The sequence below is a fragment of the Rhineura floridana genome, chromosome 5 (genome assembly GCF_030035675.1).
Source record: "Rhineura floridana isolate rRhiFlo1 chromosome 5, rRhiFlo1.hap2, whole genome shotgun sequence".
Lineage (NCBI taxonomy): Eukaryota > Metazoa > Chordata > Lepidosauria > Squamata > Rhineuridae > Rhineura > Rhineura floridana.
In genome coordinates, this window is record NC_084484.1 from 164269522 (window position 1) to 164284295 (window position 14774).

Consider the following 14774-nt stretch of genomic DNA (forward strand, 5'->3'; position numbering starts at 1 on the left):
ATTTTAAGTTGCAGGTCAAAAAGTTGAGCAATCCTGATAAAGAATATAAACGCTGAGTTAAAACCACAGCACTAAAATTGAGAGTATTGCTCAAGCCACAGAGACGTACAACTTTTTTTCCTACAAGTTTGCAGCTCTCTAAACCATATCAATATTTAAGCACATTTGCAGCCCTGATCCTAGGCATGTTTACTCAGAACCGACACCACTGGATTCAATAGGGCCTATTCCTAAGCAAGTATACTTAAGTCTGAAGCCTTAAAGACAGTGCTCAGTCATCTAACCATTTTTAAGAGTCTGTTCTTAGGAATATAAAAGGAAGGGCTTTTCATGACCAAATATTTCCTAATGAACAGGTGACACCTATAAAAAGGTTTTAAGTATTTAAATACTTTGTAAAGTATTTCCTGATCTTGGGGTTCAGTTTCAGACATTCAATACAAGCCTCTTATTGGTTAGTCAGTTGTTTGGGTTATGGAATGTTTAATCAGTTAATTAGTTGGGTGCCTGCGTGCATGTTGATGTGCATGTCAAAAGAGTGATTGCCAGAAAACTGATAGGTGTGGAGGAAAGGCATTCTCTTCCATTCCTTTTTCAAAGTACCCTAAAACAATTTTCCATACATCATAAGAATATAACAAAAGCCTGCTGGATCAAGCCAATGGCCCATCTAGTTCAGCATCCTGTTCTCACAATGGCCAACCAGATGCAGTCTACACCATATATTTAAAGCACAATAACAGTCATGACTCCACCCACCCAAAAAATCCTAGGAACGGTAGTTTCGCCCTCACACAGCTGCAATTCCCAGCACCCTTAGTAAACTACAGCTCCCAGGATGGGGGGGGGAACCATGACTGTTAAAGTGGTATAAGAGTGCTTTAAATGTATGGTGTGCATGTAATCTATGCACATACATGCACAATAAATTATGGGAGAAATATCAATAATTTAAGATATGCAGATGATACCATACTACTAGCAGAAACCAGTAATGATTTGAAACGAATGCTGATGAAAGTTAAAGAATAAAGCACAAAAGCAGGAATACAGCTTAACGTCAACAAGACTAAAGTAATGATAACAGATTATTTATGTAACTTTTGACAATGAGGATTATCAATACCTTGGCACAGTCATTTACCAAAATGGAGACAATAGTCAGGAAATTAGAAGGCTAGGACTGGGGAGGGCAGCTATTATTTATTATTTATTTATTTATTAAATTTATATACCGCCCCATAGCCGAAGCTCTCTGGGCGGTTTACAACAGACAAAACATCTGACATACAATTAAAACCTCATATTTTAACAGTTTAAAAATACGTTAAAAATATCAATGATTTAACATAATTAAACACATACTAAAATGCATATTAAATGCATATTAAATATTACTAAAATGCTGAAAATGCCTGGGAGAAGAGGAAGGTTTTTACCTGGCGCCGAAAAGATAGTAATGTCGGTGCCAGGCGTACCTCATCAGGAAGAATATTCCATAGTTCGGGGGCCACCACCAAGAAGGCCCTTTTTCTTGTTGTCACTTTCCGGGCTTCTCTCTGAGTAGGCACCCAGAGGAGGGCCTTCGATGTTGAGCGCAGTGTACTGGTAGGTTCATATCGGGAGAGGCGTTCCATCAGGTATTGTGGCCCTATGCCGTACAAGGCTTTATAGGTTAAAATCAGCACCTTGAATCTAGCCCGGAAACATATAGGCAACCAGTGCAAGCGGGCCAGAATCGGTGTTATATGTTCGGACCGTCTGGTCCCAGTTATCAGTCTGGCTGCCGCATTTTGCACGAGCTGCAGTTTCTGAACCGTCTTCAAGGGCAGCCCCACGTAGAGTGCATTGCAGTAGCTATGAGAGAAGTAGAAAAGGTCCTCAAATGCAAGTATCACTGAACACTAAAGTCAGGATCATTCAGACCATGATATTCCTGATCTCTATGTATTGATGTGAAAGTTGGACAATGAAAAAAGTGGACAAGAGAAAAATCAACTCATTTGAAATGTGGTGTTGGAGGAGAGCTTTGCACATACCATGGACTGTGAAAAAGACAAATAATTGGGTGTTAGAACACATTAAACCAGAACTATCACTAGAAGCTAAAATGATGAAACTGAGGTTATCATACTTTGGACACATAATGAGAAGACAGGATTCACTAGAAAAGACAATAATACTGGGAAAAACAGAAAGGAGTAGAAAAAGAGGAAGGCCAAACAAGAGATGGATTGATTCCATAAAGGTAGCCACAGACCTGAACTTACAAGATCTGGTTTATAACAGATGCTATTGGAGGTCACTGATTCAACATGAAGGCATATAACAACAACAACTTATTTCTCAGGTTATTTAACTTGTTGCAGTTCTCCACCCTATTCATTTCATACTATTGGTTCTGAGGGTCTCTTTATACAACTATTGGGCATATAGGAAGAGCTTGAAATTCCAGTGCATGCTACCAATCTCCATATACCACCAACTTCCATTTGGATGATTCAGGGTTGGTGCCAGAGGTTGCCAGGGATTGGGCACTTGCTGTGGCCCAAATTCATTAGGGGGGCACCAACCAAAAGCCACATACTGTCATTTTGCTTCTCATTTGGTACAGGATCAAGTCAGGTTGAAGGCAGCAGAAGGTGCCAAGTGACAGAGCACCCCAGAACCAATACAGGGGATTCTGACTATTTATTTTAGACTGATTTAGTTAAACTATGCAATTTGCTCCCTCAGGAGGCAGTGATGGATACCTACTTGGACGGCTTTAAAAGAGGATTAGACAAATACATGGAGGATAAAGCTACCGGTGGTGACTAGCCATGACGAACATGCAACCCCATGGGCAGAAGCAGCATGATTCTGAATACCAGTTGATGGAAACCATGGGGGGGAATTGAGCACTGCAGCACTCAGGTCCTGCTTGTGGGCTTCCCATAGGCATCTAGCTGGCCACTGTGAGGGCAGGATGTTGGACTACATGGGCCATTGGCCTGGTCCAGCAGGCTCTTCTTATGACCTTAGTTCAGAAAAGGCCCAACCAGATCGAAGGCAGCATAAGAACCAAGTGAGATTGCATCCCAGAATCCCTTTTGATGTCATAAAGGCTTAAGAGCCCTGCTGGATCAGGCCAAAGGCCCAACTAGCATACCATTCTGTTTTCATAGTGCCCAGCCAGATGCCGAAGGGAAGTCCGCAAGCAAAACACAAGCGCAACAGCGTCTGGAGCATTGCCTCAGTTTGTACCCTGCAATGCTCTCTAACACTCAGTAGGCAGGTCACTGCTTCTCCCCTCATCTCCCACAGACAGATAGATCATATGACATTTAAATCTCACTCCAACTCCAAGGAACTCAGGGACGTGCTTAATCTTTTCTTTTCCCCTTGCCACTGTCATAAGTCACAATCAGCACACAAGATGAATGCCACCCATTGTATCCTCACAACAATTTTGAAGAAATTAAATATACTTCCTTTATGATGAATGGGCCTTCTTGACCTCATAGAATTCCTGCCCATGTAAGTATTGGGGAGAAATTTGATTCAGTTTCTCTTTGAAGCCGAATCATATCAAATTTGCACTGAAGGTAATAGAGATCACTTAGGCTTATTTATTTCAGAAGGTCTGCTCAGAGTAGGACTTACATGAATGCAACCCAGTACAATTATCTGGGAGCAATCAAGTTCCATTGATCTGCATAAGCTTGTGATACTAGTTTTAAATATCTGCTAAATGTCCTCCTCCCCCACCCCCAGTTAGAGATGACATTGTGAACTATGGTTTGCTATCAACCAGGAATGGAAACTTCTAGTCTACTCTTCTCGTGTGTGGAAGAAATAGGACACAAGCCTGAGCCTCAAGTCTGCTTATCTGCATAACTGCAAACCATAATTTGACATTACATGTGAATGTAGCCCCAGTAGTAGCCAGTGGATCTGTTCAAATCTGCATGCTCCCAGCTGCTGCTGTCAACTCCATGCACTGGAGGAAGTGTTGCAAGGATGACTGCAACTGAGTCATGGATCTTCTTTACATTCTTCTGATGTAAAGTCTCAAGCATTCCCTCTTGTGATAACTGTAACTTTGACAGCCATTTCTGCAGGAGTAGCCAACATGTACAACTGCCACCATCCTTAACCGGTATACTCAATGGGCAGGAATGATGGGGGAAGTGTTGGTCTACAACATCTGGAGGGCATCATGTTGGCTACCTCTGCTGTAACAGCTCTCAAAATGGACCCTGCATCCATCCCCTGAGGCCTTTCTCTTGGTGCCCCCTCTTAGAGAAGTGTGGAGGGTGGCAACATGAGAACTGACCTTCTCAATGGTAGCTCCCTATTTGTGGAATTATCTTCCTAGGGAGGCATGCCTGGCACCGTCTTATCTATTTTTAGGTGCCAGGTAAAAACATTTTTATTCATTCAAGCCTTTTTTAATTTTAGTGGGATGGGTATGAGTTGGCGTTTCCTTTTTATGTATAGTATTGTGAGTATTTTAGGTTATTTGTATTCTTGTTTTTATATGTTTTTAATATTTGTAAGTTGCTTTGAGTTCATTTTTTAAAAAAGCTACTAAACAACAACAACAACTGTGCAAGTTTGGAACTGATTTAAATGGGAATCCCTAAATTAGAACTTGATTAACTTGCCTAGTAACACCACACAGTACTGGGTTTTGTTGTTGCAAGTGATCATTGATCCCTTCTCTCAACTTTGTGTTTATGCTTTGCTTGTGAGCATCTTGTTTAGACATGTTAGTGTCACAGAGTGAGGAGAGAGTGCACATTGGAAATGTATTTGAAAGTTCTGCATCTCCTGGAAAGGAAAGATATGAAAGCTGTACCATGACTGCAAACCATGGCTTGACATTACACATGAATGCAGCCCCAGTAGTAGCCAGAGGGTCTGTTCAAATATACTTGTTCCAGGCTACTGCTGTTGACTCCATGCACTGGAGGAAGTGTTGTAAAGATGACTGCAACTGATTCATGGATCTTCTTTAGATGCTTCTGATGTCAAGTCTCAAGCAAGGATTCACACATTCCCGCTTGTAGTAACTGTAACTTTGAGAACTGCAACAGCAGGAGTAGCCAACATGGCACCCTCCAGATGTTATGGATTACAGCTCCCATCACCCCCAGCTAACATATTCAATCATCTTCTTGTGTTGATCACAAGCTGAATATAAGCCAACAGTGTGATATGGCTACCAAAAGGGCAAATGCTATTTTAGGCTGCATTAACAGAAGTATAGTTTCCAAATCACGTGAAGTATTGGTTCTCCTCTGTTCGGCACTGGTTAGGCCTCATCTTGAGTACTGCGTCCAGTTCTGGACACCACACTTTAAGAAGGATGCAGACAAACTGGAATGAGTTCAGAGGAGAACAATGAGGATGATCAGGGGACTAGAAACTAGGCTTTCTGCTTTGTTTTCCCCTGGGCTATTCTTTTTCATGTAGTTCTTGGTAGACCAGAAGAAGTCATCCATGTCCTCCTTTAGGCAACTATTTGTGTGTTTTAAGATTATCATCAGAATAATACAAATTCCTTAATTTTTCTCTCTCATGTAATTTTACAGACCTCTAATCTTGTTTGTTGATACTCAATGGAGACTGATGGCTCTGATGTCAGTGGGGCAGTGAATTCACTCCAGGTTTTAGTAGAAACTTTCTAAAAGCTCTCCCAGTCCTATCTGGGCAATCAATGCCAGGGATTGAACCTGGGACTTTCTGCATGCAAAACATGTCCTCTAATACTAAGCTACAACACTTTCCTGTTAAATGAAGCTGGGAGTTCTTTCTGAGTAAATATTGACAGGATAAGGCTGTAGCTAATGTTCTAAGCCATCTCAGAAATTAAGATTCAAAAATGGGATGCTACACATGTAAAATAATACATACATTAAATAACTTTTCAGCGATGGGAGAAGATGGAATTTTGCAAAGCAGTCTTTGGACAAATCACACAGCTGATTATTCATTTATCAGCCCCCAAGGTGTTTTTCCCCCCTACCTCTGCAAAAATGGAATTAGGCCATGCCCTGTTTTCCAGCCCATTTTGCAACAGCAAACTATGATAAAATTCAGCGGATGACAAACTGGAGAAATGTACCCGGGTAGACGCTATATCTCTCTGATTGGATCTCACAGCTTTATTGGAATTGATGTGCTGTTCTCAACAGTGACTCATGTGTTTCTCAGATATGTTGAAATCCATGTATGGGCAGCTGAATATTAGGGAAATAACAAGATGATAATAACAAAGGATCAAGAGCTTTTGAACAAAAGGGATTTCCAGTAGCCTCAGACAACCTCAGTGCATACTAAAGAGATAGCTTGAATTTGGTAGATAAAGAGAGTTCTAATGGATGTGAAACAGTGAAAGCACAGCAGCAACCTAATTCAGGGATGGGGAACCTCTGGCCCTCCAGATGTTGCTGGATCCCAACTCCCATCAGCCACAGTCAGCATGGCCAATGGCTAGGAATGATAGGAGTTGTAGTCCAGCAACATCTGGAGATCCACAGATGCCACGCATCTGACCTAATTCTCATATAGTGACCTAAATGTGGATGAATTTTGTCATTTTCTGAAATGGAGAGACCATTGCTCAGTTCGCTGAAACTCTATATACAGAAGATCCTAGATCAGGGATGGCCAACTTAGTGACTTCCAGATGTTACTGGATTCTATCTCCTCCAGCCAACACAGCTGATGGTCAGGGAGAATAGAAGCTATAGTCCAGCAACATCTGGAGGACACCACATTGGCTACCCTTGTCCTTAGATTCAATCCATGGCATCCCCAGTTAAAATGATAGGGTGGTATTCAGCTAAATAGCCCTAGCATAATGGGACTTTCCTGCCTCTTCTCTCCCTATGTGTCATCCCCAAATCTTCTCCAGAGGGTTGGGGGAAAACCCAGAACAGATTTAGGGGGTGCACAGGGGGAGGTAAGGGAGGAAGTCCCATTGCGCTAGAGCTAATGTGTGCTAGAACTATTATTTAGTTGAATACTACCAGAGCTTGGAAGATTACTTTGAAACAGTAATAAATTACAGTTACAGTTACATGCCCCCCCCCAAAAAGTAGTAATCACCGTTACAATTACAATTGCTCTGAAAGTAACTGATTACTTTACTTTTACTCAAAAGTAATGGCTACAATTACATTTTAGTTACTTTTTTAAAAAACAAATTGCCTACAAGGTGCTGGCCTTGGCTGCTGCACATCTAAGTAGCCTAAAACAACATTAAAAATAAGCACACACACACAGAGGGTAGTAGAATTCCCCCCCCATAAGATTAACAGAATGGCATGATAGAATCTCACATCCCCTCACCCCACCCCCATCAATGATGATACCCCAACACACATTTTTATATATATATATTGCCTCCAGCTCTTTTCTCCTTCCACTCCTGTCAATTTTTAAACAATTGTTTTCTCCACCCCATCTTGCTCTCCGCCTCCTCCCTCGTCGCCTCTTAAACACCCACAGAGCATGAAGGAAGAACAACACTGCACAGAAGCCCAATTTGAAGCACATCATTTTTATTCACAAATCAGAGGAGCAGAAGACTTCCCTTGCTCCCCCCCAAGTAATGAGCAAAAGTAATGCTGAAAACATTACAATTACTCCTAAAAAGTAATGAAGTTACTACTCATTCTATTTCCAGCAAAATGTAATGAAGTTACCCACTAGTTACTCAAAAAAGTAATAAATTACAAGTAATTCTTTACTTGTAACTAGTTACTTCCAAGCTCTGAATACTACCCCAAAGGTACCAAGCAGTGGGAAAGATCTCTCCCTGAGACCCTGGAAAGTTGTTGCTGGTCAGAATAGAGCACATTCTGAAAGTCATAAAGATGGTGGAAATGATTCAAATATAACAGTGGAGACTGGTGGCTCCAATGTTAGTGAGGCAGTGAGTCCATTCTGGGTTTAGGCTAAACTTTCAAGAAGAGGCTCTTGTCTGGAATCCTAGAAAGCCACTGCCAGTTAGCATAGACAATACTGAGCTAGATGGACCAATGGAGGGACTTAATATAAGGCAGCTTCCAAAGTACTCATTGTAAGTGTGCCTAGGAGTAATTCAAATATTTATGAATTGGTCTAACTTGTATATCACAAAAATATCTAAGTGGTTTAAAAATCCTGGCTTTTTTCATACCTAGTAACCATAGTTTCCCGGTTCAGATATAATAGGAAACTATGGTTAATAGAAGACTTCCTGATTTATCACAATATGCTGAGAATGAAGGATGGAAGGAGTGGTGTAAAGAAAGACCATGCAGGCAAAACTCTCATGCAGAACTCATAATTAAGCCCAAATGATTATCTAAACTGGGTATTGGGGTTCAGCCCAGCCCAGGCCTAGAACCAGAAGTCTCCTTGGTGGAGCAGGAAGCGAGGGGAATAGCCCAGCAGATCTCTACACTGCCAGTGACCCTGGAGGTGGTCATGGTTAGGTGGCTGGAACTGGAAACATCAATAATTTAAGATATGCAGACGATACCATACTCTTAGCAGAAACCATTAATGATTTGAAACGAATGCTGATGAAAGTTAAAGAGGAAAGCACAAAAGCAGGACTACAGCTGAACATCAAGAAGACTAAAGTAATGACAACAGAAGATTTATGTAACTTTACAGTTGACAATGAGGACATTGAACTTGTCAAGGATTATCAATACCTCGGCACAGTTATTAACTGAAATGGAGACAATAGTCAAGAAATCAGAAGAAGGCTAGGACTGGGTAGGGCAGCTGTGAGAGAACTGGAAAAGATCCTCAAATGCAAAGATGTATCACTGAACACCAAAGTCAGGATCATTCAGACCTTGGTATTCCCGATCTCTATGTATGGATGTGAAAGTTGGACAGTGAAAAAGGCGGATAAAAGAAAAATCAACTGATTTGAAATGTGGTGCTGGAGGAGAGCTTTGCGCATACCATGGACTGCAAAAAAGACAAATAATTGGGTGTTAGATCAAATTAAACCAGAACTATCAGTTGAAGCTAAAATGTTAAAACTAAGGTTATCATACTTTGGACACATAATGAGAAGACATGATTCACTAGAAAAGATAATAATGCTGGGAAAAACAGAAGGGAGTAGAAAAAGAGGAAGGCCAAATAAGAGATAGATTGATTCCATAAAGGAAGCCACAGACTTGAACTTACAAGATCTGAGCAGGGTGGTTCATGACAGATGCTCTTGGAGGTCGCTGATTCATAGGGTCGCCATAAGTCGTAATCGACTTGAAGGCACTTAATAACAACAACAACAACAAGGATGGGAAAGAAATTCAATTCAGTTTGTATTTCAAGCCAAATCTATCAAATTCGCACCAAAACACAGCCATCCTTCAAAAATTCCCGCCTATCCAAATTTTGTTATGCTGTTCTCCAACCAACCAATGTGTACAAAAATGCATATATCAGGAGAAAGTGTGCATACAAATAAGTATATGGGTGAAAATAACTTCCAGATTTCATTACATTAGGAGAAATTGCTTGGAAAATGTATACATTAGTCAAAACTGCACACAAAAATGTGTTTTATTAGGAGAAATTCTCATTAAAATGCTGAATTTGTTCATGAGAATTTTTTAAATACAAAATTCACAAATTATTACAGAAATGTATACAACTGAATTTGTGATTGGAAAAATGTGTAACTGAGAGAACCAAAATTGACAAATCCTTCCATTCATAACTGCAACATTTTGTTACAGGACCCACTGGTTAAGGGATAACAGGCATTTATTGTATGATTTGCTCATAGCCTTATATGTTGTTGCTTTGGCACACATGGTTCTTTGATAAATATGTGCCCTTTTATTGGGATCTGAGAATGTACTTTGATTTTATTTCTGCATTTTGTGTCTCTGTGGCCAGGTACTAAGTTCTTCAAAATAAATTCTGGAAGTATGGAAACTGTAAATAGAAACCTCAGCTGGTTTTTATCTATAGCTTAGGATCTAACTGCAGTTTGAACTGCACTAGTGAATAGTTTACATGTAGAAGTAAAGTAATTTGATAGTGACATTAGAAGAGTAACAGAACTGGGTATTTCTGACACCACACAGAGAAACATACCCCAAATAAGCAGTAGTTTTTTTCTGAACCTCCTTTCCAAAGTCTCATCTACAAACACTATACATTTAAAGCACATTTCTACAACTTTAACAGTCATAGCATCCCACAAAGAATCCTGGGAACTGTAGTTTACCCCTCACAGAGCTACAATTCCCAGCAGCCTTAGCAAGCTACAGTTTTTAGGATTCTTGGGAGGAGCCACGCACTTTAAAATATATGGTGTGGATGTGCCCTCAGGCACTCTGGGATATGGATGGGGGAGACATTTGATTAAGTTCACATTTAAAGCCAAATTTATCAAATTTGCACTTTCTAAAACAATATGAGAACCAAAACACAACCATCCTTTGAAATTCCCACTTATCTGAATTTTGTAGTTCTCCAACCTAACAATGTGTACAAAAGTGCATATATTGGGGGAAAGTGTGCATGAAAATGAATAAATATTAATGAAAATAGCATACATACAAAAATGCATTATATTAGGAGAAATTGGTTGCAAAAATATATACATTAGTAAAAACTGCATTCAAAAATGTGTTTATTAGGATGAATTCCTACTAAAATGCTAATGAATTTTCATGAGAATTGGTTTTTTTTAAAAAAAATCCCAAACTTAAGATTGGCAAAATGAGAAAACAGAGAGAATCGACTGATCCTTCCATTCCTACTCTGGCATTATATGGCAGGAAGGGTTTGGTCACCCTCCCTACCCCACCTTGTACATATCAAAGGTGTGTCTCTGAAGGTCCACTACCAGGGATATTCAGTCTCCTCAGAGTTGGCCCAAGGCAGAGCAGAAAATAGTGCCCCCACCATATTCCCCTCCAAATTAATCCCTCTCCCGCAAAGCTTATCAAGTTATTTTGAGACTCACAGAAAGTCCCACAATGCCTGTCCCCTTCCCTGGCAGTGCAAAAACAACTATAGCCAATTAAATAACTAATAATGTATTGACTCAAAAATCAGCAGCAAAATCAGTGGCTGCCTCATTCTGCCTAATACTAGGCCTGGTCCTGAATCTACCCCATGTTTACTTTAATCCTTTTTTTATTGGAGTGAGTTCATATGTGCTTCAACCTATCTTGGGATATTTTCCCAGGATGCAGTGCATCTTGGAGGTTGCTGGGGCTCCCCGTTAGATGAGGAGGGTTGTGTTGAGGAAAAGTTGTTTTGGAGCCTGTTGGTACTTAACCAACATTTTATAGGGATATTTTAAGTTATACTAACTTTTGTGTGATAGATGACAGATCTAAGACCTATGTTTTCTTCTGCCTGAGTCACTGAAGACCTGCTGGCAGTCAGCTCTGAAAGGGCTGAGATGTAGATGTTCTGATGAAGTGTAAGGCACCCTGTTGTACGCAGCACTGTGCATATGTTACAATTCTCTGTGGAAGCGGTGGCAGAGGAGGAGGAAGCACAGAGCACTATTGGATATAAAATCCAGGAGAAGGCAGAGCTTGGAAAAGTTACTTTTTTTGAACTACAACTCCCATCAGCCCCAGCCAGCATGGCCACTGGATTGGGCTGATGGGAGTTGTAGTTCAAAAAAGTAACTTTTCCAGGCTCTGGAGAAGGGACATATGTGAGCAAGGGAAGGGCCATGGCTCAGTGATAGAGCATCTGCCTTGCATGCAGGATGTCCAAGGTTCAGTCCCCAGTATCTCCAAGTAGACCTACCTGGAGATGTTGGGAACTGAACCTGGGATCCTCTGCATGCAAGGCAGATGCTCTATCACTGATCTACAGGTGCAGAATTTTAATTTTCTGGATGCAATATGCACCCAGTCCTTCTTACATTCTAGTTACAAGATCTAAAAATCAATAGTAAAAATAATAGTAATAATAATCAGCTGTGCTGCATCACACTGGACAGAATAGAGGTCTTCCTTCCAGATAGTAGTGAAGGATCCCTAACCAAAAGCCTGCCTTGTGATTATACTGCATCTTATTGAACCACAAACTCAGCTTGTTCTGCAAAATCCTTCTCAATGTGCTCTCTTTTGATTGAGCACTGGAAGTCAGAATGATAACATTTCTAGCTTAAAAGAGTTTCAGAGACACCAGTTTATTTGCCCGGTGTGCAAATTCCAGAACAGCCAAATGATTAGCCCATGGCAAAAGCCTGTGCTGGGCATAAAACACATTGTACACAGAGAAATGTCCCTCTTGGTTTGATCTTTCAACCTAGGTATTAAAAGCTGCCTTGATGAATGTTTATGTTCAGTTGAATGTTTCTCTCCAACACACACCCCGCATGAACGGACAGATTCTCTGGAGGTCTATTTCAAATGTAGACATATAAACAGTAATTTAGCAGGCGGAACCTCAAGAAAATGTCTACTGACCTCACTCTGTGTTTGTGTGTGTGTTCTTTTTTCTTTTTCTTTTTTGCACTCCTTTGAGTTTCAGACAAGCCTCAGCAAGACGTTAAAATGAAGGAGATGGTTATTTTTCGTTGGCAAGATAGCAGCACTTTGCAGGGCTGCTTCCAGAAGAAAGGAAACAGCTGTTAGCATGATATATAAGAGCCCAAATGGAGTCCCAGCTGTGAGCGGCATTTCCCTCCTGCTCCTGCTAGCATTGCACATGTCCCCTTGCATGGCTCTGATGAGCTGGATCAGGATAGTTATAGCTGCCAGTCAGTGTAGATGATACTTAAGTCAAGTGGACCAATGGTCTCACTCAGTATAAGGCATTTGTTCATGTTTCTGGCACTTGCCAGCACAAGGACCTCAGTGGTCCTCTTTCTCTTTCTCCAGCCCAACCTACTCATGCCAATATTTTAAAGCTTCATCTAACAGTGGTGGCTGATGGCTCCATGTCAGTGGGGCAGTGGAATCCAATCTGGGGTTTTGCCTGAACTGTCCAAGGTGCTGGACTGTGATCTATCCTTAAACTCTGATAATGCCTCTTGCTTGCCTAAATGAAGGGTAGAAAGGGGTGTGTGAGTGTGTGTAGAAACTAGTCCACTGTACAAAATTTGCTGCTTTGTCCACTTTTGCCTCTTGACCCGGCCACCACTGATATGTGGCCCCTGGAATGTTTCCTGGAAGGGAATGTGGCCCTTGGGCCCACCCCTGCATTAGATCCTGCCCCTTGGGATAGCAGAGGGGGGAAATGGCCTTGTTCTATGTTTTGCTATAGCCCTTCAGGTGTTTGAAGAATGCTACCATTGTCCAGCATTCAGGAACTTCGAGGTGTGGAATAGGGGATTAGAATGCGCTATACAACTGAAACAATGGAAAATTGCTTTAGAATCTATACGGAATGTTTCTTCAGATTGGAAATTGAGAATGATCCAGTAAAAATTATGTTTTGGGTATATTGGAACCCACAGTGTAGTTACAAGAAGGTACTGTCTAATACAGATACATGCTGGAGGTGTGATGCTGAAAATGCCTTATTGAGGCACAAGTCCAGGGATACATTCTTTTTGGTCTGAAGTTGTTCATATTAATTTTGTATTGGGAGAATCCCTGATATTTGCAGATGTTCAGGTACTATATTCCTGTAGCATGGAGAATAACAGCAGGACAACAAAAGTGGATTTTGTGAGCCCTTACAGTCACTAAGAGACTTATTCTTTGAGCCTGGAAGGATAAACACCCACAGTCTGACAACCTCATTGCCCGTTAAATATATGACCTATAAACTTCAATCTTGTGTGGATACCTGTTTGGATATCTGGAGGGTTTATATCTATTTATATGTTTAATTTCAACATATAATTAAAATGGATGTATTGATGGTTATTGTATCCTTAATGTAAGGTAACGTTTCTGTTATTTTTCCCCCTTCCCTTCTCTCTCTCTCTCTCCCATTTTGTTGTTAAATTTGCTATTAAAAAACTAATTTAAAAAGGAACCACCTGCCAGTCTTGTCTTCTCCACACCAAACGTATCCAGTTCCTTCAACCTTTCATAGGAACATGGGAAGCTACTTTATGCCAAATCCATCTCAGTGGTGCCTACACAGACTGGCAGCAGCTCTCCAAAGTTTCAGGCAGGGTGTCTCTCCCATCTCTACCTGGAGATGCTGGGGAAATGAACCCAGAACATCCTGCATGCAAGGCAGATGCTCTACCACTGATCTATGGACTTTTTGTTTTCAGTTTAGTTTTCTTAAAAATAAAAAAAGGCAGGCCATCTTTGTTGCCCTTTTTCTGAACTCATTCCAATTACCATATATTCTTCTTAAAATATATTCTTCTTAAAAATGTGGTGCTCAGTCTGGGCACAGAATTTCAAATGAGATCTGACTAGAACTGAATAAAGTAGAGCTATTACCTCCCAGAATGTAGAAACGGTGGCTCTATTAATGTAACCTAAAATAACATTAGCTTCTTTTCTTTTTGTTTGGAAGCAGCATCACATTGCTGAATCATGTTTCACTTGTGATCGACTTCCCAGTATATGTATTACATGTATTACCGCCAAGACATTGCTTGGTGTTCACTGAATAGCAGTTTGTTGGGGCATTAATTCTAAAGTTAGGTCAAAGCTAGATGTGACAACAGACATGGTACTGCTATCAAAAAGAATAGCTGTATAGGTGATTTCACCACCACCACCACCATAGCAGCCCTATGAAGGGGAGATTGTAATGCACCTGGAAACTATTATTTGCTCCAAGGATGAATGCTTCCAGTGGGGCTGATAGAGGCTTCT